The sequence below is a fragment of the Ambystoma mexicanum genome, chromosome 6p (assembly GCF_040938575.1).
Source record: "Ambystoma mexicanum isolate Mex_15411 chromosome 6p, UKY_AmexF1_1, whole genome shotgun sequence".
Classification (NCBI taxonomy): Eukaryota; Metazoa; Chordata; class Amphibia; order Caudata; family Ambystomatidae; genus Ambystoma; species Ambystoma mexicanum.
The window spans coordinates 693,373,585-693,401,435 of record NC_090935.1 but is presented as its reverse complement, the minus strand read 5'-3'; the positions used below and the strand labels follow the sequence as shown (position 1 = coordinate 693,401,435).

General features: G+C 41.3%; 1 protein-coding gene and 1 pseudogene across 2 annotated transcripts in view; both read left to right on the top strand.

Annotated features, from left to right (window-relative positions):
- The window catches only part of EDIL3 (EGF like repeats and discoidin domains 3), a 1,821,558-nt gene that overhangs the window by 481,052 nt on the left and 1,312,655 nt on the right, over window positions 1-27,851 (top strand). The gene's annotated exons all lie outside the window — the stretch shown is intronic.
- Window positions 602-1,211, top strand: LOC138511725 (superoxide dismutase [Cu-Zn] pseudogene; annotated as a pseudogene).

Below are 27,851 nucleotides of genomic sequence, written 5' to 3'. Positions count from 1 at the left end.
GCTTTTTGTCCATACACAAATATATTGTCCTTAGTTAAATTGCACTAGGTCAATGATGAAATCCTGGTAGACTTGTTTGCACTGATGCTGTGATAAGATCCAGTCAATTTCAAAATTGTAGTATCCTTAGTTGTATGCGCTAAGTATTGAAATTACAGTCCAGGTTTCAAAAAGAAAGGTTGTAGATTAGTTAAGGCTTGAGATGTCCTTGGTTGCTTTCGCTAGGTTTCAGAGAAGGTTGCACATTGGATGAAACCTGAAATGTTCTTAGTTACTGTCACGAAGTTAAAGTTGCGAAGAGAAAATTATAAATTTGGCTGTGGCCTGAATGGTTGATCGATCCTGATTTTTGGTGTGAGTACGATTGACTCTTAAATTGAAGTGTTGCTTAGGAAAACAGGTGCTGTGATGGACTCGACTTGGCAGTATGAAGCAGAACAAAACAATACAATTCCTCAACACGTGTTTCCCTGCCGCAAAATCACGGCGGTTCTTCAGGAGGATTGTTTGGTAAATCGGTACTATGATGGTATGAGAGGAAGAGGAGAGAAAAGTGGAGGTCTTTTTACAGAGCGGCTGTCGCTATTGGCCGAGTAGTTTGTGACGTAGCCTGTGGCATATCGAAGGTGGTGTCTGGAGTGCTGTTGGAAAACTAGTCGTCAGTTGATTTTTCCAGCACTGCGATCATGGTTGTCAAGGCGGTGTGCATGTTGAAGGGCGACCAGGCTGTAAAAGGCACCGTGCACTTCACCCAGGAGCAGGAGAGTGGACCAGTTACTGTCGAAGGAACTATAGATGGCTTGACGCCCGGCAAACATGGCTTCCATATCCATGCTTTTGGCGATAACAAAATGGGTGTGTGAGTGCAGGACCACACTTCAACCCACAAAATCAAACCGATGGAGCGCCTGAAGATGCAGTAAGGCATGTTGGTGACCTTGGCAATGTCACGGCGAATGACGGTGGTGTAGCAGAAATTAAATTTGATGACAAGGTTATCTCCCTAAGCGGGTCCAACAGCATTATTGGACGCAGTCTTGTGGTTCATGAGAAAGTGGATGACTTGGGAAAAGGTGGAAACAATGAAAGCCTTGTTACTGGCAATGCTGGTGGTCGTTTGGCATGTGGAGTCATTGGATTAGCCCTGTGTTAAAACGCCAATTACATGTTGATTTCCAGCGTACCTCACACTAGGTTAAATGGTGTGGAGGTTCAACAGTTCACAGTTCACAGCTGAAGGCGCTTCATATGCTGTGATTTTCTTTTTACAAATGTAACCGCCTAAAACGTTCAGTGGCACTTAAAATGTTACATCATTGTTCGAATGTAATTTGTTATTACACCAATTTATACACCTGTGCTTCGGTTAAATATATAACTTTGAACAGTCAAAAAAGTGGAGGTCAGATATGGGGGAGCATTGGGTCTTGTGCTGAATTTGACATTGCAGCTCAATATAGTGTCAAAAAAGTATGGCAGAGATAGTACTTACATTTTTATGAGGTCAATAATATCAATATGGTGATATCCGCTTGATCAGAAAGAGTGTGTCTTGGTCTTTAGCACAAAATCTTTTCTGTAATAATTAGAACATGAGTGCTTGAGGATACTTGTTTGATGAAACTGGCATGACAGTATTACATTTACTAAATTCCAATGTGAATAGCTAGGTGTGTGCATTGGCTACATCAAAATCTTTGTCCAGTTACTGGTAGAAGTAAAACTGGAAAATATATAGGCTTCAAGTAGAAAGAATGAATTAAATAATTAGCGGTAAGTGAACACTATTATGGGAATAGAAGACCAGATGGACAGGTTAGGTGTCAAAAAAGGAGCAATAGGCTGTTAAAGATTGGTGGCAAAGAATGGTTAGCTTAGGTCAAGGTTGAGCTTATCCAGCAATCAGCTGGTAGATGAGCTGCTTACCACTGTGAGAATGGAGGTCCTTCCCATTCGGATTCTGCTGCTGTTCTGCCAAAATGCAGTCTGTTTATGAGCGCTCATAACGCGGGGCGATGCGAGCACGATGATGTCACGCGCACACACGTTTTTGCACGATGACAACATCGCGCCCACGCATAGCCGCGCTTCAACGGTCTTTCTTGTGTGGCAGATGTGCTGCTGCTAAAGCATTATTGTTTGAATAAATATAGCGATTTGAACGAATTCAAAATGAACATCCTGATGATTTAAGCAATATTGCAATGAGAAAAAAACGGGTAAATGTGCATGATATGAATCACAATAAGTGCTTGGCCTGGTGGTGGCTAAGATAGATGAGTGGTATGCTCGAGCACTTATCATGTGATATGTAATCGTAAGGTCCAGAAGAGAAGTGATGGAGAGAATTTTTTTATTTATTAATGGACACGGTTGATAGGGTCATAAGGCAATTAAATAGTGATAAAAAAGGGGGGGCACAAGACATGCTCAAAAAAAGTATGTGGACTATTTCATGAGAATCATATAGTCCTAGTAGTCCTAATGGAATGAAGTGAAATGAGCCTGGTATTGGCGTAAAACATGTTTGCTGTTGACATGTGTAGGCCATTAAAGAGAGTCATGTAGTTAGAGGAGATCAATGGTGAAATGAAGATGGTGACGGGGAACAGGATGGGCAGGACATGGTGATTGACAAGGAGTGAAAATATGGAAGGTGAAAAAATGAAATAACATGTAATTGTTTCCAGGTTCGCTGAGGCAGTGATAGTTAGTTGCTGGTATTGATAAATCAGTCTGATCATATGCTTTACAAAAAGTGACATAGTTCCTGGTCGCTGTTTAAACCAGTATTGCAGGTCTCCAGTAAACAGATCCAGCGAGCATCTTGCTGTCTTAATTTTGTTCCATATTGCCTCCTCGGGGGGCAGGTTTAAGTTTGACAATTCCAAAGAATTTAAGTTGGTTGATCTGAGTCGGTTGATGTGTTTGGTGAAAGTGGGTGGCTAGCGGAGATCTTAAATCCTGGTTGATAATTGCCCGAATATGTTCGCTGATTCTGATTTTAAGTTTTCTTATGGTACTTCCAATGTATAGCTTGTTGCACGGGCACTTAATGATATATATAACAAATTTGCTATTACAGTTGATGAATTGCTTAATGGTGTGAATAGTGCCATTGGGTTTGGGAACAGTAATTCTTGCGTTGTCTGAGTACTTGCACATTGAGCATTGACCACATTTGTAGTTGCCTTTAGTCAGTTTTTGTAATCACATGGTTGGTGGATTTAGATTTCTGGCAGCATATTTTAACATTGATATGTATTGTTTTTATAATTCTCTTTATTATTTTATGTAAATACAAACAAATACAACATTTCCAAAATGTCCAGTTCATGAGCGATAATCCAGACATACATTGTGATAAATCATACTTGGTTTACACTTTATCATTGTCCAAATCAGAGTCGATGGTTATTCCTTGTGATCTTGCTATGAAATACATGTTATGTGGGCCCCATAGGTGTCCGGTCAAAGGTTTGAAACCAAAAGGATTGAATGCAATAGGGTTGAGTCAATAGGACCGAAAACCAAAGGGTCGAATTCTTTTTTTTAATGTAATTTTTTTTGGGGTTTCCGTATAGGAAAAAAATGGGTTTTTAAACCAAAAACGGTGATTTGGGGGGGGACCCCCCCCCCAAAAAATAAAAAATCGACCCTTTTGTTTTCGGTCCTTTTGATTCGACCCTATTGTATTTCCATCCTTTTGAGTCGAACCTTGACCTATAACCAGGTCCATATATCTGTAGGTTTGACACTCGGATGGGACATGAGCCTCTAGCCCCACTCTTTCTCATGGCAGTACATTATAGCCTTCATCCATTGATCACGCGAAGGCAGAGACCCCTTCCCCAGGACATTGCCACTCACCTCTTTGCCAGCTCCAGTAATAACGCTGCTAAATGCTGCACGTCAGCTGATATGTTCTTCGTGTACCCTCGGAGTGCCACTAATGGTGAGGTTTTTATCTGCTGTCCAGCAATGTCTCCCAACATCTTGAACACCTCGTTCCAAAAACGGATGCCTGGCGGGCAGTGCCAAGTCAAATGTACAAAAGTGGCTGGAGATTGTGCGCATCACATGCACTCCTCAGAACTGTCCAGAAAGAATCTGTGGATACTTGCTGCCGTGTAATACATTTGTGATGAAGGTTTTTAAAGTGCAATAATATGTTTTGGCCACTGTGAGATTCTTTCCTAGTCTACGCACAAAGGTAATGCCATTTCTCCCCAGGAATCGGACAACCCAACAAGCGTTTCCACTTCATACGTGCCGCTTCGGACCATCCCACCTTCTTCTCTATAATGCTTTCATATACATTGGAGACTCATTTCCTATTACCCTCCATTACTATTGCACTGTGAAGTAATGGTGCAATTTCGGCGATTTTGGGAATGTGGCAAATAAGACTTTTAAGAAGTTCCTGAGTCTAAACCATAAGAATACCTCCAATGATGATGTACCTCCCCTCCCAATTCTATAGACGTGTCCAAGGTGATAAACTGTTCTTGGGTAAATACATCCTGGAATTGAGACAACCCAAACCTCTTCATGCACTGTCCCTTTTGACTAGTAAGTGGTACCCCAGAGATATCTATCACAGGAAGGAGGGGGTATACAAAACAGCTGCATTTGGCTTTTGTTCTATCTGTCTCCATGACGTACATGTACACCCCACGTTATTTTTCATTCCCGCCGTGCGACAGGGAGATTCACATATATTTTTACTCATCAAATAGTACATCCGTTAGGAATATGAATTACTCATGTAGTCCCTATAAAATATGTTTGCTCCCAACTTAAAAAATATATGTAGTAAAATATGCTCTCTTGCAAATCCCATCTCGATTCCTGGGTAAAGTTGTCTTGCATTTTGCAGTAGCTGAGTGTTGATTCGAAAATCTGGTAATTGACGAATGACTGGTTGGTGGGTGCACACTTGGTTATGCCATTTTGCCCAGCATTTGGATTAAGAGCTGGTCAGGCTTATTCGTTCGTAGTTCTGAGATTCCCATTTCCACGTGGCAATTTGGAAACTGGAAGGATTTTCCATACGGGTCCAGTTTGGGGATGTATTCCTAGCTATGTAGTGGTGTGTACAGAACAACCAGTACCACAATGTGACCGTGCTTATTTGATTGTATCTGGGGGTCTCCATACTTATAGACAGATGTGATTCTAAGTTTTTACTGAAATATATTGAAATCGGTGGGGTGTCTGGGATCCTGTTTCTTTTCTCAGTGATGATTTTCGGATGCCACTGTATGCATTAGTGCTCAAGGGACAAATCCATATATTCTTATATGTTGGCATCCCATGAGGTGGCAGTCATGATATTCCGTATTAAGCTTTGGGCAACAGCCAAGTTTTCATCAATCCTTTAAAAGTCAAGTGACCCTCCTTTACGTGCAGTTGTCTAGGCATGGCATTTCAGAGATTTCTAGAGCTTGAGTCCATATTGTTGATGATATAGTTGAGGGGCAGTTCGGGTATTTAGTTTTTGGCTGTGATGAATGGTTGGTGGGTCCGTTGCTCTGTCATTTTGCCTCTTTATGAAAGTAGACCTATACATGTATCTATGCGGGTCATTGCAACATCTGAAATACAACAAAATAAACATACGGCTGCTCAATTTTAGTGCCTCATTGACAAGAACATAAGATTATGCTGTACCTTCGATTTCAGGGTACTTATATGAATTGTTTACATTACAACATTCAGTATACTGGTAGAAACCGGAAATCAAAAAAGGCAGCTAGCTGCAAATTAGCAGTACCAAGTGGCCAAGGCTATGTATATTCAAGAGCCATCAGAATGGTCGTCAGGTGCAGCTTTCTCCGTTAAATAACAGCTGAAACAACACCAGATATCTCTAGGTTTGGTGGAGATATACAACATGTCATGGTAGATTTGTTCTGCTTCGTTTGTGGAGCCATTGATTGATGGTCAGTCCATCCACCGCAAAGCTATTCAATGTATGAGCTGAAAGTAGTGCGAGCAGAGAGAACGTATCCAACAGTTTCAGCTGCTGTGGACGTAACCCCTCCCATCACCATTTCGTAGCTGGCATACAATGTACACCTAACAAACAGGATCTGATAGAATGCAGGGTCATCTATATTGTGTGCGTAGACATTTATTGTCAATGTGTTCACTCCATAAACACGTCCAACCGTGATAACATATATGCCTTCTGGATCCGTTACAACCTCATACAATTTAACATCAATATTGTTATGCATTAAAGTAAACACCCCCTGAGTATGTAGAATAGCTGGCATACCAGCCAAAGGTCACCCACTCCCTGTTGACAAATATTTGAGCATGTTTCATGCGGTGCATTTGCTGCAATAATATAACATTTGCGTTATGTCGCCGGAGACATGAGAGCCCCTTGTGAGTCTTGATCGGGTTATTTAACCCATATATGTTCCAGGTAATATACCTAAGGGAAACCATTACAAACCCCAGAGGATCACATCTTGCCCATCAGCTTACAATTAGAAACAAGACTCATGGCCGATCGTCACTGCCACCTCCAGACTTGTAATAAGATCCTCTGACTTAGAGATTCTCTGCTTAGTTTATGCGATCCTGGTGCATAGCTTTTCGATTTTGGCATTGGATGTGTCAACATTTGCTGAGAGATTATCCATGTTGGCACCTGTAGGTTGCATAAGGCCATTGTAATAGGATCTTCTGCATCCTCAATATTGTTATGTGGTTTCTGTGCAGCGGGACTCGCAGCATGCAACAACATTTTGGCATAGCCATCCAGTTTGGCGTGTTTCTTCGAGGAGTTGGCCTTGGTCGCCATTGCTTTAGAAGTGGGTACTGAGGGCTGATGCCGGTTAGTGGGCTGAACATTGCAGGGGGAAAAGCAGGTTTCCAGGTCTTGACGTGGGTATAGTGAGTCCATCTAATATTCTCTCTTGCCCCCTCTGCCGGCCTCGCCTTAGGGTGGATAAGAATGCAGTGGAATTATGCCATCAGCATCAACACACATTTGTTAGGTGTTGGGTAGCACACATCAGGAAGGCAATATCTTTGCATTTTCTCTGTGCCAACACTTTTCATCACTGCACGTGCTCACTAATCAACACTGTTGTGTGCCCTAAAGCAATACAAGTCCCCAGTCCAGTAAGAATATCAGGGCCACAAAATGGGTCAGGCCCAGTGACTCACATACCACGAGGCCAAGGACCATCTCCTTCTCATGGAGCGAAGAGGCACCACTGTCAGTTAGGAACACGGCTGCCACGGCAAGTTAAAATAATACCCTCCTCCAGCGTGTGCCATTATCACAGCACATGCAGATATCAGCACAGGTGCAGTGGTCCATGATCCCACTGATCAGCATGGGAGCCATGGCTCACTCTCTATGGCACCCAATCCTGCACTCGTTATGTGCAGACACCACAAACCGTTGCACTCTTAGACCCTGTCACCATCAGAAGGCGTACTCACCCTGCCAACCAGCGCACCTGGGCAGCTACAGCTCCAATGCTCCAGATCCTTGACCTGAACCTGTATATATGCTGGGACCCTCAGCACAGCTGTCATCAGCATATCACCTCTCTGGTGCAGCTTCAGGATGTGAGAAGCGACCATGTAGGTGTTTGGTGTATACTGAGTATGAATCTTGGCAAAGCAAAAACAGTCAATGTTCTATAAGGAGAATAATGAATGGATATTGTGTGCGGGCATCTGCCCTTTTAGATGATGGTCGCCATCTGGTAGCCACACAACAGTGCACCCCCTTACAAATATTTATTTTTCATTGTTTTTAGGTACCCGAGGCTCACATAATCATTGTGAAAAGGGTGTGGTCTCTGGTTCATGTTGGTGTCAAGTGATTCATGCCCAGTTTTGCATTGTGTATTTATCATAGCATAAACAATGGCAACACGCGTTCTTCCCCATTTTCTGGTATTTGAGGCTCTCCTCAAGGAGATATCATATTTAGTTTGATGGAGGTATCTATGTTCACAACTGTTTATCCACTGTATGTGGTGATGATGTGAGATTCAGCCGGACATCATGGTGATGAGATGGTGTATCCGCAGTGTCCAATATTTTAGCTTCACGTGAGTTGGGAGTCATGCCATTCCTTGATAGAGTTTGCAGCCAGTTTGTCAACAGCTCCAGAAAGGTCATGTAGTCTTCCTGTATGTAGAGTCATTAAGACATGGTATTTCAGAGGCTGACAGCCATCACACAAAGGCAGTCTGATTCTGCTTTTTATCTTTGCTACATGACCTTCACTAGGTTAGCCTTGGTTGACTGCAATGCCCTTCTGAAAGGATTAATGGGGAATTTCTCCAGGATTACATCTGGGCCGAAGAAGTTTGCAGTGATGATACAGATTATTTTAATGTGTGCCTTCAATTCAGCAATAAAGGGCAGAAAGTGCTGGGGTGATATTTTCCCTTTTTTCAACCTCAATCATATTCTTGCAGCTGCATCGTATGCATTCTCAATGTCTTCCAAGAGGTGAAAATGGATTCCAAGTATATTGAAGTGTGGTTTAGCAGGCTAATATTTCTATTTGTCCAGGATGACATTTAAGCTCTTTCCATTCTGTCTTGGAGAAATATAGAGAACCAACTTAACCTTCTGTGCTCCACCATGTGCCAGGTAGTCTGTTGATCAGTATTTGAAAGCTGAATGTGTTAAAGGTGGCTGAGATGCCCAGAAGGATGATGGCACTCGATATGTCTCACTGTGTTGTTTTTAAGGTTGCCCTAATTATCTGAAAGGGTAGGTTCTGTTATATTTGTCTGAACCCTAGCTGTGATTAAAGTAGGATGTTTTAAGACTACACATGGAAATGTATCTGTTAATGTGTTTTCCAATGATTTTAGCTGAATAAGGAAGATTGGTGATTTGGCAATAATTTGGCAGGTTCACTTGGATTAGTGGTTAACATTTTAAGGAATGGCTTAATGTAAGCTGTTTTCTTGCCTCTTGTGATGATTCCGTGTTCAATATATCTTCTGACTAGGACTCTGAAGAGTTGGGTAATCTCACATTGTTGTGGCATGCTTTTATGTGGAGTGTATCAGCCTTCTCATCACACTGGCAGATTGAGATTGAAGGTGTTGATTAGTATCGAGAAATTCTTCTCAATGTAGCACACAATGTTTTCAATCTGTACATTTGTGTAAATTAAGACTATTGTGTTGCTGTGGTCAGGGGAAATCTGTGTGTGCTCCTGGTCATCAGGGTCTTCAGATAAGCTGTTGAAGAAATTAGATCAGATGTGTCACAGAGGTGTTGTGTGGGGTTGTTCAGGCAGGATAGTGGGTTCCTGAGTTCCTTTATCATTTGAACATTTTCACTTTTGTGGGTATTTTGCTTTCTCAATTCTGCAGGCATAGTAGACTTGTTGGATTTCAATGTTTCCTTAGTCCAGATTAACAATAATCATTAGTAGGTTATCTTGTCAATGTTGCAATCACTGTCATTTTTTTTCTTTATTTTGTTTTATTTGTTTGAGCTCATTTTGGTTTTGGAGTATCATTTTGCTCTGAGTTATTTCGCATAGTAGTGGAACATTTCATTTGGTGCAAGATTGTCCATTGTTTTGGATATCTATTTGTGAAGGAATTTGTATTGTCCAAGGATGTAAGTCCCCTTGATTAGTATTTGATGTTTTCTTGGCCATGGTTGATGTCTTGCTAAGTTTGGGGAGAGAAACAGTAAAGATGAGGATCTAGAAAGTTATTGCAAGTTCAGTGTCCTTTGGGAGAACAAGGGTTGGAGCTACTCATCCCATCTAATGTATATCTTGCTGTGGGTGTGTCCTCTCAATAGCTGTATTAGTTGTAGAACTTCTAAGGTCTGTTTCTTTTGCCTTTTGAGGTGATTCCATGTTCAATATATGTTCTGACTAGGACTCTGAAGAGCTGGGTAATTTCTCATTGCTGTAGCATGCATTTGTGTCGAGCATATCAGCCTTCTAGTCATACTGGAAGATTGATGGTGTTCATTAGTATCAAGGAATACTTCTGAATGTACGGCAACATGTTTTCAATCTGTACGCTTTCCGTGAAATGATTTGAATTAAGAGTGTTGTGTTCTCATGGTTAGGAGAAAACTGTGTGTTCTCCAGGTCAACACGTACTTGAAATAATGTGTTGAAGAAATTAGATCAGATGGTGTCACAGAGGCTTTGTATGGGTTTGTTCAGGCAGGAAAGTGGGTTCCTGAGTTCTTTTGTCATTTGAACATTTTCACTTTTGTGAATGTTTTGCTTTCTCAAATCTGCTAGAATAGTATATTTTTTAGAATTCAATATTTCCTTAGTTTAGCTCCATAATAATCATTAGTAGGTTATCTTGTCAATGTTGCAATCACTCTCATAGTTTTTCTTTAGTCTATTATATATGATTGTTCTCATTTTGGTTTTGGAGTATTGTCTTGCTATGAGATATTTCACGTGTATTGGAACATTTTATTTTGTGCAAGCTTGTCCATTGTTTTGGTTATCTATTTGTGAAGGGCGTTGTGGTGTCCAGAGATGTGAGTAAGTCCTCTTGCTTAGTATTTGATTTTTTTCTTGGCCCGGGTTGATGTCGTGCTGTGTTTGTTGGTAAGAGAAATACTAAGTTTGACAATCTTGAAACTTATTGCAAGGTCTGTGTCTCTTGTGAGAACTACCATGGGAGCTACTCTGATGAAATTGTATTTGCTGATCATCCCATCCAATGTATTTCTTGCTGTGGATGTTTCCTATGAATAGCTATTTGAGTTGTAGAACTTCTAAGTTTGCTGATAGGAACCTAACTAAAGATGTGGGCTTTATATTCAACTATATATCATCTGACCCAAAATTAATTAGGCAATAAGCCCTGAGACTGCAGGCCATTACCGCACAGGTTAATGGCCCCGGGGCCATAATTACAAAGGCCCGGGGGCATTAATTTATGTAGTAATGTCCCGCAGTTGAGGGGCTTATTGCCATAAGCTCTCCTGCCCATTAGACCGGGGTACTATTGGTGGATTAAAAAAGTTACATTAAATGGCAGGCACAAGCAGAAAAAAGTAGTCAGTTTTCTCTTTCTGTGGCTGCCATATTAAAAAAATGGCCGCCAATGAAGGGGGAAAGGGACTACATGTAATCCCTTCTCCCTTTCCATGGTGGCTATTGGCTCACATGTAATAAAAGGTAAACAAAAGAAATGGCCATCGCGGAACAGGGAGAAGGGATTGCATGTAGATCCTTTACCCTTTCCATGGCCGCCTAAAAAATTACAGAAGTAAGGCGAGGACCGGTGTGAGGGATGCAGTGCGACATGAGCAGGATTACCAGCAGGTAAGGCTTGGAAACAGACCAATAGGCAAATGGCGCTTTTAATTTTACGTGCTGCGTCGGTTACTAATAGATAATCACATTCCATGGAGTGCGTAGCAACTTCATCAGAAGAACATTTCTGCAACTTAGGGTTGTATTATAGGTTCTGCTCTAAGGTGACTTTTGCTGTGCAGGGGATGTTGCATTTTCACATGAATAATTGTCATTCTGTTGTAGTTGAATAAATGTATTCCTATTGTCTGTAGTCATTTCTGCTCTATTCTAAATAGTGTGGTTGCCGAAAGTCACTGTGAAGAATGTTAGAATTGATTAATTCATGCTGGGCGCACACTTATTTATCAGCATAGTATCTGTCATAAACAGAATGTCAGTGAAACATTTCTCAAGTTCTTGTCTTGTGTACAAGTATAATACACATTGATCTGGCATTGAAAAGGAGGTTGATGGTTTGTTGTTTAGTTTTGCATTTGTTGGGCCATCTTTGAGTTGCTGTATGGTGAATTCCATGTAATTATGGGTGCATGGTTCAGTCTTCTTCTGTATTGTGTGCCATTAAGAAATTGCATGACAATTGTTATTATCTTTTTATTTTACTTGAGTTCTCAGCTGGAATTAAGTACTTGATTATGGCCTGTACTGGTTGAGTCTCAAGAAGGTTTAACTGGTTGTCAATTTCTTTTGTTATAATGTATTTGCTGTGACCTAGTTTACATTAAACCTTTCACAAACAGAAATCATGAAAAAAAAATATTTCTAATCCATAGAACAAATTACAGTTCAATGAAAATCTCAAGAAGCCCAATACCTGATGGTCAGTACACAGTAAATCATCATAAATTAATGAATTCATGATCATTTAAACATCTATGTTGTGTGGCGGGTCAGAAAAAGGAGGTAGACTATCATATGACATGTTTCAGTATGGTTTATTCAAATAAGCATTATAACACCTAGCTTTCCTTATAACTATGGATGGTCCCTACCTAACTTTCTAACTAAGGTGCTTATCAGTGGAAGTCCAAATATTTAAGTCAGCTGTCAAAACTACTCTAATGGACAAACCACTATTTAAACTGACTTAGGGTTGAAGAAGGACACATTTTTCCTTAGAAGATTCAAGCATCAGTCTATAGATCAGTATATGCTCCTTAAATATCCTTGTGTTACTTCTTTGATCAGTCTCTGTATTTCTTCAAATGAACAGGTGAGTATTCCTCTTTCTTTAGGATCTCACTTTAAGGGTTCTTTACATCTTTTTTGAGTTTTGCAGTATCCTTTTTGATATTTTCAGGACTTAAGGTTGCTACGCCTCTTGATTTGGTATATTTCAATTCACTTTACTCTCTACGACCTTGTCCCTAAGATAATACTTGTCTTCCTTTCCAGGGTATTATTATCACAACGCTTCACTCTGTAAGTGACTTCCATCCTGCACTCCAACTAAGTCAATGCCTACTCTGGGATGCCCAATGGAAGCCCTTATTCATATATGTTTATGTCAAGTTCTTAAATCTGGATGATAAACCCTTATATAACACCCCTCTCTTTCAATCCCCCTGACCTCACTGAGCCAAGAAGTAGGTTTGTTTTGCAAATGAAATGGTTTATTGAAAAACTTAAACAATATATGTATGTCACACTTTTATGAATAAACTAATATTTGGTAGCACGCTTATGAATATGACAGTGATCAACAATGGATAATATTACAGTAGCACAATTCTTTAATTACTTGGGGTTGGTATAGAAAGGACAAGGTAGCAGAGAATACTTTGTATGGTTTCAAGGAAAAACAATGATGGAAAGAATGCAGCACAGAAATAAACTGGATATGGTTTCAACAAGAGATAATCTGATCACTTTTTCCTTTGTGACAACTCACTCCCCCTCTATGCAATATGAGGAGATGGAAATGAGGGCCCACAGGTTTTCAGGAATACAATCAAAATGCAGTTCAAATTCCAGTTCCCCTCAGCAAGCTTAGATAAACAGGGATGACCTTGTCACAGATCTTGTCAGGTTTGGGCTGGGGTTCTCTCGCCACGGGACGGTCTCTCGCACTGGTTCTGCTCACAGCGGTCTGGTTTGCGTCTGCTATCGGCACTGCACGGCGGTCTGGTCTGGGTCTGGATACAGCTCTGCTTTCTTCGTCTGGATATGGTTCTAGCCAGAATCAAACAGCTCGCCCGGCTGTTGAATAGTTTGGTTAGGCTGCTGGATTCTGAGGCCTGCTGAGAAGAGTTCAGCTTTTGGGTTAGGCCCTTGCTTAAGATTCTGGAGTCTATCTGGAGTCTAAGTTCTGGATATGGTCGGGCAGTGTGCTGCGCAGAAATTGATTGAAGGGTGGAAAATGAATGTCCCTATCTGGGTCTCAGTGGCTCTTTTTATGTCTTTTGAAAGTGGGTGGGAAGGCTGACTTTCTATGCCCAACCCTCTGGGGATTTGATAGGTTAAAGGATTTATTGTGATCTGACTGGAGAACGGAGTTGTGAGTTAGAATGAGTCATCAGGGGTCCTGTTTATGGCTCAAGGAAAGGACACTCCCCTTTGTGTCCATACAGCATATCTTCTTTTTCATAAAACACATAATTACAAGATACACAACTTGTTAATATTACCTAAATTCCATGACAGATTGCTTAAGTTACAGTTCGGTTCAAGTCACATGTTTCTACGAGCTTGGGTTCAGAAATGACAACATTTTGCGCTTTTGATGGGTTTCGCAATATTGTTTTTTCATCAAATCTGACACGGATATATTACAGTAGGTTTTGAGGTCTCTAGCATAAACACAGATGTTACAATATTAATAATTACAGGGCTTGGCCTCAGAATATCCCACAACGTCCAGCTTAGTCTCAAACCGTGGGTGCATTTTCCATATTAAGAATCCCCAAATTGTACATTTCTTTCAACTTGATACAATATTTTATAAGCAATTTAATAAAACATACATTTGCCTCCACTGCAGTACACCCATTGGTTTGTCCCCGCCCCTAGAAACTTGGCTTGACTCAGAGATCAGAGGTCTTGCCTTCCCCCAGAGCAGTGTTGACAGTTCACACCCAAAATCAGCATACCCTATTCAGCTAAAGGAATCCTTTGTCTTTTTTTTCCTGCTAGCAGGGCATCAGTCCAGGGTGCCACTCTCCATTTGAATAACAGAACCTTGTGATTTCCTGCTTTCTTGCTGAGATGACCAGGTGTGAAGACTTCTCATGGACAAGTAAGCCTTTGAAGTCCCAGCTAACTCAGGTTCACTGTTTAGCTCCTGAAATACAAGTCTTCTGTCAGAATTTAGATTGCTAGCAACGGTCAGTGGTGGGACCGGTATTGCACCCATTTTTGACAGCTGCCTTAAATTAATACATTTCAAAAAGGGATTTTACTTGATAGCATATAATCCTTGGTAACATTGTATTGATGTGGATTCTGCAGGAGAGTAATGTAGAACACCCAACCAGAAGTTGGATTTTTTTGGTGGTTTTATGCCCATGATTTTAGCAATTTTGACAATCAAGAAAATGAATTGTTGAACAGCTCTGTATTCCTTTGTCTGCTTTTGTTCTGTGGGCAGCCAAAGGATGGGGCTGGCAATGATCTCCTGTATTAACACTGACAGAGGCCAAGGAAGATGGCAGCCTGTCTGTCAGTTTCTCACTGTGCACTTTCTGGTCATTTCTGGCCAGCAGCATGCTTTCCGGCAGCCATTATGATGTTTCCCATGTCAGTAAAGCACAATGATGTTGTAGGGCTTGGAAGCGTGGGTTGAAACATCCCACAACTCTTTTTGTTCAGTTTTTCAACAGTTTCTTCTTTCGTGTTAGTTTATATTCTTCTCCTTTACCCAGAGTATTGCGACTACTGGGTAGTCTCTTTCTATATTCAGATTTCCCACAGTTTGCTCTTTTGTGTTATCACTCTTTAAATCACTTTCTTTCAGTCTAAACTTTGTTTCATGGTTAACATTGAGACAAGTTGTCTCAGTGGTAGAATGAATACCTCTTTGAGACCACCTGTGACTCCTGGTACTCCAGGTTTCCTTCAGTTTTGGAGTGGTATGTTGGGATGCAAGTGCAACGTCCAAAAGTAGGAGGAGTTTCAGACTGCATACATTTTATTAGCATAGCGAGCTGGTTATTTAGTGTCAGCATTTTCACCATTTGATCCGGCATTTCCGCACATGTGCTATTTGTAGTTAGCTTCAACAAACATTAGAAAACATCACATGGTGGAAGGAGGAGCAGCAAAATTAGCATTCATCATGTTTAGTGTTTAGGCCTGTAATAGTTTAAGGCTTTGTAGCTAGTGTTAATGAATTATGTTGTGTTGTGTTTGCATTTAGGAGAATTTAGAATTGGTTATTTAAAGGTTGGCTGAGGTGTCATGTAGTGTGATATTCAGTAGGATAGATGTTGATGTTTAGTGACATATGTGCTGTTGGCTGTATTAGCAAGAGTTCTACTATTTTGGATTAGGCCCCAGCTTCTGTTAGTTAGAACATTAGGACGTTTTTTGGAGTTTCTGCTTTGTTTATTTGATTAGATTGTATTCTTGATTCCCCCCAGCAAGTGTTCATACAGGGAATGTCCCTGGAGCGAGGGAGAAGCACTGCACAGATAGCAGTTAATGGTGCAATGCCGAGCAATCCACAGGAGTGGATAATGGAGTGCATTACTGCCTGATGATAAGACAAGTACAGCAGGTGTAAAGGGCAGGGTGGTGAGAACAAGACCTGGTGTTGAGATATTGACAGAATTTTGAGCTAAATTGTGGACATACTGCCCCCATTGAGAAATGGCAGGTTCATTGGAACGGTAGGTGTCAAGCTAAATGGAGCAAATACATGCAAGACATAAATCCTCAAGAGCAGTGCCTCGACTAGTTTTTTTTTTAAAGCCGCCTGGTTCCCAAGAGAGATAGGGAAGGATGCTCACTAGGAAAAAAAAAAACATGTTTCAAAATGGGAGTCACAAGAGGTGTTGCCAAAGAGTACAGTTGAAATGTGAAGGATCCATTTGAAATTGCCAAGTTGCCTTGTCCCAAGAGAAAGCAGTATTGTGCCCATTTTGTTATCACAGAATATTCACTTCACGTTACACATTAGTTCCTTGATTGGTCTGTTTTGTGGGGCATGGACACTGCAAGTTATCTCAAGTTTTTGGGACAATAAAAAAATATATATTGTGGTGTAACAAGTGACCGGAATGTAATTGGCCAAAAAGTCTTTTCTGCTGACTGCACAATTAGGTCATAATTGTTTTCATGTCGTCACATATATGTCTTTGACCAATGGGGTAGTAAAGAATAGGTGATGTTTTGATTTTTGAATAGGAGCTAGCCAGTAGGAATGTGGGTTTGTCTAGTATTTGATGAGCGTTATGTATGTTGATTTTACAGTTTTCCGATATAAAACTTGTAACTGAAATGGGCGTGTCAAGCAAGCTTTCAGTTTTCAGTTCTATGGAGCAGACTGATGCTCCTTGCTGTATTTGCATGTAATAAAACTTGCTTCTCTTACAAAATGTGCACTTCTTATTGACCCCTTGGATTGCTTTTTATCGATTTGTTTTTTGAGGCCCACCGTACAGGTATGTCTTCCAGAGTCAGTTTCCTTGGAATCCCTCTCTCTCTGTCTCAACCTCCAATGCCCTTCTGTTATCAGTGTCTGCTTTCTCACAGCATCTCCTTTCATTCTCATTCTGGGACTCTGGTACTTGGGTTTGGAACTGGGCACTCTGTGGTTGACATTTGTGATGGTCTCTGTGAAGATTTTTGTACCCACGATCCACCACGTGTCTCCTTCAGTGGTCTCGCCACCACTGACTCATCGGTTTCTCCCATCGGGATTCTCAAGCTGTGGGCTCACTGTAGCTCTGGCAATCTGCTATCTGAGATTGAGTGAGCTTAAAACTTGCAGGCTCTCTGATTCCTGCTACCTACAGGTGTCACACCGCTCGGGGCCTCCCCGAGCAGAGTACAGCATTCCTCTCTCTCTCTCTCTTTCTCTGTGCCTCATCAAGGCTCCCTTCATCAATGTACTTGTCATGATAGATAGGTTCTTATTTAAGGGAACATATTCCTTTTCAGTAAGCTCATGGCATTTCTGCTGAGTTTCTTCGTCCCAGGCTTGATGTAAGCATGTTTCTGATTCATGAGGCTATCCTATGTAGAACATAATGTGTACAGGTTTTAGGGAGTGCCTCATCGGAATGGGAGAACTTGCCCCTAAACAGGGAGTCTCTCCCATTGAGGTCGCACGTGCCTCTACCCCTGGGGAAAGTATTGCTGAGCAGCCTCACATAGGGAGTTGGGGCGGCTCCCCTTTGGGGAGAAAGGACAAAATCCCTCAATTTGTCACAGTTGCCAAAATAGTTTGTAATCAAAAGGTCTCATGGCATTAGTAAATTTGCCAAATAACTGCTGTTGACTATCTATGAGGGAGGGACAGTAAATGAGTATGTGCTTTAATGATAATTTTGAATTATGAAGATCAAACCAGGGTAGCTGTTGAATTTTAGAAACAGAGGACCAAAACCGTCGGTCCATGGTTTTGGTCCTCTGTTTCTAAAATTCAACAGCTACCCTGGTTTGATCTTCATAGTTCTCAGAGTATAGCTAGGTAGAGTGGGCCTTGCTACATCTGAGATCAGACGTACCAGCTGGTCTTTTCTCTTCTTTTCTTTATTTCTTAATTTCTACCCCACTCAAGTTCATAATAACAAGTTGCACCCAGGGATCAACTAATTTGATCCTGCTTAGACCAAACACAGTTCAGTTTGCTCTACAGGCCTTTAGAGGGAAATCAGGTCATTAAACAACCTGAGTCTATATTTAGGGACCTAACATTCGGTGCCCTTACCTCTTGAATCATGATGGGCAAATGCTTAATAATCTTTGCCACACAGTGCTAACTCTTGAATTACGATGTGCAAATGCTAAATAATCTTTGCCATACAGTGTCAACTTTTTGATACCCTTTTCTCTTTTACATGTTTTACTTTGTTGCTGTACAATGAAAACTGTATCACACAAATGAGACTAACCCACCAAAACATGTGTTTCTTAGATAACCATTATATAGGTTATGCTTTTGCCTTTTCTTTCTTTGTGATTTTGTTTTAATGCTTGCTTTGAGATTTGTTCTTCTTTTTTCGGACAAATACTCTGATTGTGTACGAGTTAACCATACAGACAAAAAATAATTTGAACAAAATAAATATTTATATATGAATAGGGGATGTGTGCCTTATTTTGCCATAATAGGGGATACAATTGTGTATTCATGAAGATACTAGGTTTACTATTTGAAGCCTCAATTTGAAAATAACCTGAAAAGAATTATTTAGACACCACAAAGCTAGTGTTTAGAAATGTACCTGTGGTTGGAGCACTCCTTTTGTTCTCTTATTTGCTTGTTTAGCACAGCAACGCCACAGATAACACATACTTCTTTGTCTATTGATCTATAGATGTTTCATACACTAGCTGTAACCTGTGTTAGAGATTTTGGTTACCCTGTTACAAATAGTGCAGTAAGTATGTTTTACATATAGACCCCACGTCGAACTGGAAAATGACATTCCCCAAATGTGTGATCGTGGACAAATCATGCCTCCCTCTGTGCCTCATTTCTTATATCTGTATGAAATAAGAGCGAATGGAAACACAGGTGCTAGATGCAGCTTAGAAAATATGAAGATGGTTTGCCATCACTTCTTGTTATGTCCCTTGGGGAAGGGGTCAAATTACACCACTTCCTGTGAAGTCATCAGGGGTCAAAGGTCATGTGATTTTACTTCCGCTACCCCTGGCATTTTGGTGAAATGACATTCCTGAGTATTTTTAGCATCCCTTCAGCATCATGCTGTAACATTTGATATTTGTGCAGTTGCAACCAGTTTTCATAGCTTTGACACACCCTCTTAATTAATGTAACTTTTACTTCTAGGGGGTAATAGCCTCATCTCTCTTTCCCTTTTTAGTAGCAAGGCATCAAACACATGAGTATCCATTTTCCTACTGAGTGTATGATTATTGTCTACCATATCAAGTCTTTGCCTTAGAAAAGTGTTTATATGTGCAGGACAAAGGAGACATTTGAAATCCAGGATTCTCAGACTATACTATTAAATGAAGCTATTTTCTTTATATTCCACCTAAATCATGTTAGCCACTGGTTTGTCTGAAACAATGTAGAGGCCTCCCAGGACAGCCCCATTATGTGGACAAAAGTAATCTGCACACAACCTGCTGTGGTCACTGTGGGTAGGAGTTACTATTGCAAAATGGTTACACTTATGTCCATTTATGGTGTAGGTTAGAACTGACAAACATATAGTCTACAAAGCTTGATAATGTAACCCTCTGCCATGTGTCACAATATTCTAAATCACCCTTCACATTTCTATTTAGCCTAAGTAACTGCCATAAGAACTAGAGCATGCTGAATGTAGGTATACATCATCTAAGTTGTTATCATCATACTTATGACATGCAACATTGAGATCCCCGGCTAGTGAAACATGGCCTTCCTAAAATCCCATTATCCAATTCTCCAGAATGCTTGTTTTCTCTTTGAGAAAGGAGCAAAGTTCACTTTTTGCCATATTCCAGTAAATATTTATGATTAAGAGATTGAATGTGCTGTTTTCCTTGCAGTAAAGTGATCCTCAGTGGCCAGCAGGTCATTTTGTGTCACATAGGATCTATCATTGGACAACCCCAGGTTTTCATAGCTATTAACAAGCCACCTGACGGACACCATTTATGGACACAAATAGGAGGCTCAGATGCGATATGAAATTCATCCAAAAATACTGGTTTATATAACCATGTCTCTTGTCATAACATTATGAAATTAGATTTCAATGAGTTGCACTAGCTTTTTTATAAAATATGTTGGTGTCTTTAGTGTTCCATGAAATTACTTCTTGAAAATTAAATGTGCTATAGACTGGTAGACACCCTAGGATGGTGGCGTGGTATTCTCATAAGTGTGGCTGGCAACCATGACCATTCCAAGTAGTTCCCCAGAGTGGGATTATTTATCTTCACTGTTCTCCCCAGCCCTTCAGAAACTTGACTTTTCCAGCATGTTATTAATCATTCTTTTGAGGACTTTGAGACCTAAGTTTTACCACTAGATGATAGTTTTAGGGTGTGCATGATTTCATGTCGTAGAATGGCAATATCATAACCCATAGCTCCAAGGTTTTCTGTCCCTGCCAGCAACATATCCCGAATGACTCTTGAAGGGACTTCAAGGGCAACAACATCAGAACGGTTGTGATAAAGGAATTCTACCAGTTTCATAACTTTAGTTGTTAAGAGTGTCAACTTTGGTATTTCATCAAGCAGAGCCAAGACATTAGTTTGATTAAGTAACAGTCAGATAATATGAATTCAAGAATCATTCTATCAGATTTATTAGGGTCCTTGGTGTATACTTTACAACTCAGGCCTCTATTAAAAGTCTTTATGATGATTCCAAGATGGCCACCGGAGCAGGGAGACATGAGTGAGAGGTGCTCCCGCCGGGCCTTTCAGCAGCACCGTAATTAGCAACGATCCGGAGGGTGGCAGTACCTACATCCGGCACCAAACATCGTCCAAAGACACAGGACGCACACTGGAGAAGTTTCCCTGAGCCCCGACATCCAGAGACGCCGCAGAGAGGAATCCCCCTCCCCCACCGCACCGGATTTGGAATGTGGTTTTTGGGCTGGGGAATAGATGTATATCACAGGGACAATATAAGAGTGAAAGGATGGTTTTAGCTGAAGATTTGGATGAGATTTGCAAGATCAAAGAAGGTTCCATTTTGGTAAAATAAAGCCGTGAAAGAGAGAAATTCGGCTGTGAAAGAAAGACAGATTTTAATTAAAGTGGATTATTAAGACTATTTTGTTAAAGAAAGACACGGTACAATCCCGGGTTAATTTGCAACTTAACCCTTACACCCCGGCTTCTGATCTGTATAGGAATTCATTTAAATTATTCCAAATATCGCTAAGGAGTTACAAGATGGGGTGAATGAAAGAATGGCGCTAACACTAGGAAATCACAGACAAGATATACAAATAATTGTGACAGTAGGACACAATACCAAGGCATGGATAGGATGGCTTAGAAAGTGGAATAAAGATAACAGGGTCAGAATGGGTAGGCTATGTGTTTCTGTGGGATGGGAAATACTCACAGTCCACACTTGAATTTTGGGATTTTGGAAAAACAACCAGGTCTTGTCACCGCACGGCGGGCGACCCTTACAGCAAACAGCTATGCAATTCTGGTCACTGGATGGCACAGGTACAGCTGGATGCAGGTAGTGAACAAGCAGTTAGTGGGCAGCAAGCCGGTCTGGTCTCAGGACGCTGTGTACCACAGCTTTTGCCCTGGTTAATGGGATTTTAGTGGGATTTCTAGATCAAGGCCTTGTTGAGATGCATCCTCTATGCTTTGGCCTGGCAGTGGAATCTGGAATCTGGCAAGATGGATGTAGAAGTTCAGGAACCCAGGTGCTAGAAATTCAGGAGAGAGCCTGTCTAGAGTCCTGTCAGCCACCCTTTATGTAAAGCATGGTGACATCACAGAATTGTATGGTAGGGCAGGCTTAGCTGAGTACACCCCTAAACAACTGCATAGGTCAGGGTGATTGTTACCACCTTCTTGTTAACTTATTGGACTCTTAGAGACATGACATCAGCTTTATGATGTGGGTTTACTATGTACAGAACCTCCCGCAGTTAATTTTGCCACAGCACAGTTGTGACATAAATGGCACATTTTTACAGTTGTGGCATCTTAACAAATCACATGGGCATATTACATATTTTATGTAGATTATGGCAGTCCAATTCTCACAGTTGTAGGACCTTGTTTCGTCCATTTAACAAGTTTTCATTATTTTCAGTGAGAAACATTCAGCCTAAAATGCTATGGGCCTCATTACGACCCAGGCGGTAAGTTACCGCCTGGGCCGTGACTTTACCACCATGGCGTAAACTACGTTTACGCCATGGTGGTTGGCGGACTTACCGCCCCATTCCGAGGTCGGCGGGGCGGTAAGTCCCCAATCCCCATTTACCCTTCCCCATTCCCATTTTTGCCCCATAGGGCATAATGGGAGTGGGGAAGGCGTTAATTACGCCACCGTAAATTACGGTGGCGTAATTAACTCCATGGTCCCTTAGCGCCATGGATTTTAACACCTGCTAAAAGCAGGTGTTAAAAGCGCCATGGCGCTAAGGGACCTCGTAGTTGGCGGTAAGGGGTCGGCGCAGCTAACGCTGGCGTTAACCCCTTACCGCCAGGGTCGTAATGAGGCCCTATAACTCTATATATGTGTATAGATTATGTTTAGGCATATCAGTATTGAATTTCACAACAGCATCATGTATGCTTTCCTCAAAATGTCCACTTCTCTGCAAAATGTCCACTTCTCTGCCATTTCTGTTCCCAACATGGCAGTGAAAGCTACCATGTCTTAAACTAAAAACCACAAAATTACATTTACTTTGTTAACTTTTTACATTTTTGCAAAGTCCTGTTGCAAAGATAAAAGTCTTAACATTGTATTAATAACATAGTCTTTGGAAACAAATGGGGTGGGCCTTTGTCCTTCATATGGCCCATTTCTTTCTCAGCTACCACCAACTGTCATTTCAGCCGAGGGTGGGGATGGGGGTTTTCCAGTTTGATTGAATGTTTATTGCCACTTCTCCATTTCACAGGTTGATGTCCCAGAATTTCTATTGTAAGAGGCCTCAGCCCAGACATAAGTCTGCCAAAGTAGCAATTATCACCCATGTGTGCCCTAGAATCTACTGTGATGGGCCTTCTGTTGCTAGCAAGCAACAAGCAGAAACCTGTTTGGGGCTGATTCCCCCCACATAGCCAATGCAATTTAAATCCTTATTTTATTTATTTTTGTTCTGAATCAGAAGAAAGCCTGTTTAATAAAACCTGCCATATATGTGTCACAGCACAAGCTCCTTTACATTTCTAGATAAGGGCAAGGCCTTATCCAACATACATTTTTAAACAGGTATTTTACTTATTTGCAAAAGTACATTTAAACATGTGGTGACTGCTGGCATTTTCTTTTCAAATTTGGTGTTTCTCTTCCATCTGAATTCCCACATTTTTCTGTAGCCATAGTTAGTTTCTTGTATGCAGCAATTTGTTTGAAACACAGATGTACTGAAATTGACATAGGCCTAGAGAGCTGGGGTTTCTGTGAAGCATCGATCTTTTTGACATTAAGTGACTCAAATGTCAAGCGGTTTCTGCAGCTGAAAATTAAGTTTCTTTTGATTTTATTTCAGATTTGGCTGGCACAGCCTGTCATTCAGGGATCATGCTTTCTTCTGCTGAAGCACAGCGTGGATATGGATGGGCATGGCAAGGTCTTTTTGAAAAAGACAATGTGATGTGGAATAGTTGAACATGGTTGCATGTTATTTAATCACAGGATTTCATCAAATTATTTTTAAATTTATTTTTGGGGGGTCCCCTCCAACCCCCATTCCTTTTCTGTTTTTATCTATTCCAAAACACCCACATCCCATATATATAATTTCCCCCCCAGAAAATTCAATGGGTTTTTTCATTCATAAAATGACATTAAAAAACCCTGTGAAAAAACGACCTATGATGAAAGGATGTTGTACCATTGAAAATAGCATCAGGCCAGCATCCTTTTCAGTGTAAAATATACCCTTTTCAATGGGAACTGTTTGCAAAAGGCAGAGCAGCGTTGCTTTGATTAGCTTCCTTTGGGTGCACCCAAGAACACACTGGCACCTTTCTTGGTGTGCCCCCTGTTCCAACTCGCCCAATAGGGGTTTGGCAAGATGGTGCAGCCATCCTTTTGTCGCTGCAAAACGCAGTTTTGATGCAATAGTGCTCCAAGTAGCCAGCACAGCCATTGTGCTCTTGACTGAAAAAGCACAGATTGGATATGAATGGGCTACAGATTACTCCTCGCAAGCCAGAGGGGTCCTAACCATAATATATCAATGCACCAGCTTTCAGATGGCCAGGTCAAATGTGGATGTGGAAGATAGATATGTAATTATATGGGGGGTAATACACAATCAAAAACGAATTTCAATTAACATGTACGGCCCAAATATAGATACTTCAGAGTTCTACCTACAGATCATGGAGCTAATTTCACCTTTGGGGGAGGCTAGAATAATATGGGGGATCTAAATACAATCCTCAACCCACTGAAAGGCAGGTCGTCCAAAGGCACAGAAACCACAAAAAGACGGCACTGACTATTCTGCAAGCTATGTCCACATTACCCCTTACAGATGCATGGAGAGACCTACAGCCCAACCAGCATGAAAATATTTTCCATTCACATGTACACAAATCCAGCTCCCACATCGACTATTGGTTGTGCTCCCCCGAATACATCCCACACATGGGCGGCTGTGCCATACTCCCTTGTATATTGGTGGACCACTCCCCAGTCCTTTTAGACCTACAGTTGGTGGATATTGACCAAAATCCACACAGCTGGAGAATACCTCCAGCGCTACTGAAAGACGATTTGGTGATACACCCATTACGGAGAGACATAATCAATTTCTTTGACCGCAATACGGGCACGGTGGGATCGTTAGCCACGGTCTGGGAAACATTTAAGGTCTGGCTGAGGGGGCATGTGATATCACGGTCACAAGGTACCCTGCGAGTAATAAGGAGTGAACTGAACCAGAGCAAGCACATTCGAAAAGCCCTAGAAAACTCACACTCACGAACACTGACACTTAAACCATTACAGGACCAACAATCAAAACTTAGATCACTAGCGGAACGCAAATTATATATGGCACAGCCGATAAGAGCCAGGAGATATGTTGAGGCAAACAGAGCGAGCAGATCCCTGTCTAACCTCATCAAATCTGAGCAAGGGATAAGGCCGATCATGGGAGTAACCAGCCCAGACAGCATAGTACACACAAATGCCCGTAAGGTGAATGCAGTTTTCTTAAAGTTCTATACTAAACTATACGCAAATGCAGATCTAGTATTTCCAGGGGAAATGGAACCCTGAACATAGAGGAGGTTGGACAAGCTACTAATCTAAAAGCAGGTAAAACTCCCGGGTCAGATGGTATCCCTGCAGACTGCTACAAAACATTGACACAGAACTCACCTCTAAATTGCTGGAAGTGTGTCAGGAAGCACTTCCAGAGACCATGAGAGAGGCCATAATAATGGTTTTACTGATACCACATATTTAATTATTTATTTGCTTTTTTAAAGCGCTCACACAGCCCGGGGGCATCGAGGCGCTGTTACAGGAATATGTCTTAGTTGCGTATTTATAACAGGCTTAATACCCAGCAGTTTATAAGCCCGAACCCGGGGATCGAACCTGTGTTGCTTCATGTCATCTTCTTTCCAAGGCAAGCACGTTGCCGCTGAGCTATCCTTCCGGGACACATAAGCTTCTGCATGAACCCACGCCATACCATCCCTTGTCCATAATAAATGCAGATACTAAAACATTTTCCAAAGCAATAACCAATCGTTTACTATCCTACATGAACAAATGAGTACATCCAGATCAATCAGGATTTATCCCCTCACGATCCACAGCCTTGAACCTCTGTAGTTTTTCTACCATTACCTCACAACTGAACCCTAAAGCAAAAATAGTGGCAGTCACACTCAATGCTGAGAAAGCATTTGACTCTTTATCCTGGAGTTTCATGTATGCCACACTATGAAAGATGGGATTCGGACCTGGATTCCTGAGCTATATATAGGGCTGCTGTATAAAGACACTATGGCCAGAATTAGAACCAACAAGACCCTATCACCTGAGTTCCCACTCCACAGAGATACACAGAAAGGTTCCCCTCTATCCCCCCTCGTCTTTACACTCACCATAGAAGGCATTGCGGCAAGAATGCAGTACCAACACGCATGGTGGGAAATCCGTATTAGGGGACCCCCTCAATTCATCTCTCTCTATGTCAACGATACCATGCTCTACATAAGAGACCCAGAAACCAACCTTCCTCCTGTGATGCAAGAGATAAATAAACATGCAAAGTACTCAGGAGATAAAATCAATCAACCCAAATCAGAAATTATCCCCCTAACACAGGCCACAACATAATCACAAGCTACTGCCCAGTTCTGCTGGTCCCCAAACTCAACACGTTATCTAAGCAACAGATAAACAAACCTTAAACTCTACAAATCACGAACCATATCTAACGTTGCTTGAGTTCAAGTTGAATGTCTGGAATAAACTCCATATATCCACATATGGTTGGATAGCCCTATTAAAAATGGTTGGGGTACCTAAGCTGAAATATCTATTTAACAATATTCCAATTTGGAATGGCCGCCGATTTTTTGACAAACTACAGAAACTTGCCTCCAACTTTGTATGGAGAGGAGGCACGGTGAGACTTAATTGCCCCAAAATGTGCGAAAAATACAATACGGTCGGACTGGCGGCCCCGGACTTCTTGCTCTACTATTACACTGTAGAAGTGCACTTTGAGAAATACTGGATCAACTCCACAAAACACTACCCCCACATACAAGCAGAGAAGTTTGCGGCTGCACCCATAAACTTACAATCCATGATATTTGCCAAAGCCAAAAGAGACGCGGATTAGGTAGACCCGTTGGCCTCCACTGTGCAAGCTTGGGCAAAACTATTTTGCAGAGTGGAATGCATAGACCCATATTGGCCCTCCTCCTCCTTCTGGCATTATCCAGACATCGGACCCACACTAGACACAGCGTTACAGTGGAAATGGGATCCGGGGAAAGAAATGTGGGTGGGAGACCTATACCCCGAAGGGAGGCTTGTGACTCTGGTGGAGGTTTAGGGAAAGTTGGGTGTAGGCCTCATCACAACATTACAGTACCATCGACTAAGGGCAGCATGAAGAAATAAATGGCCATCATCAGTGCTTTAAGTGGGGTAGGAAATTGAGGTCGGCCCTCCTTTGGGGCGTGGCTTTCATTGTGGGCGTGGCCTAAAAGTGCACAAATCATAGTAAGATGCGCAAGTAAATATATAAATGTATGTGAGCATTTATATGTTTGTATGCGTACTACTACGGTTTGTGTACTTTTCAAGCCATCTTTTATAAACGTAGCAATGTTACATATTTCTATGTTTATAAAAGGTGGCTTGAAAATTGTGTAAACCATAGTAAGTTACGCACACTTGTGTGCTTACCTCACTATAGTTTGTGTACTTTTCAAGCCACCTTTTATAAACAGACATTTGTAACATATTTCTATGTTTCTAAATGATGGCTTGACATGTAAACAATTCAAGGCATCTTTTATAAAGCGTTGTTTACGGACAAAATGCAAGGTGTCTTTGTCCGTCGACAAAGCTTTACAAAATATGCCTAGCATTGTGTAGGTTTCAAGCTGTCTTTTATAAACATAGAAATATTTCTACGTTTACAAAAGATGGCTTGAAATGTACACAGTTCAAGGCATCTTTTATAAAGCTTTTCCAATGGAGAAAGGCGCC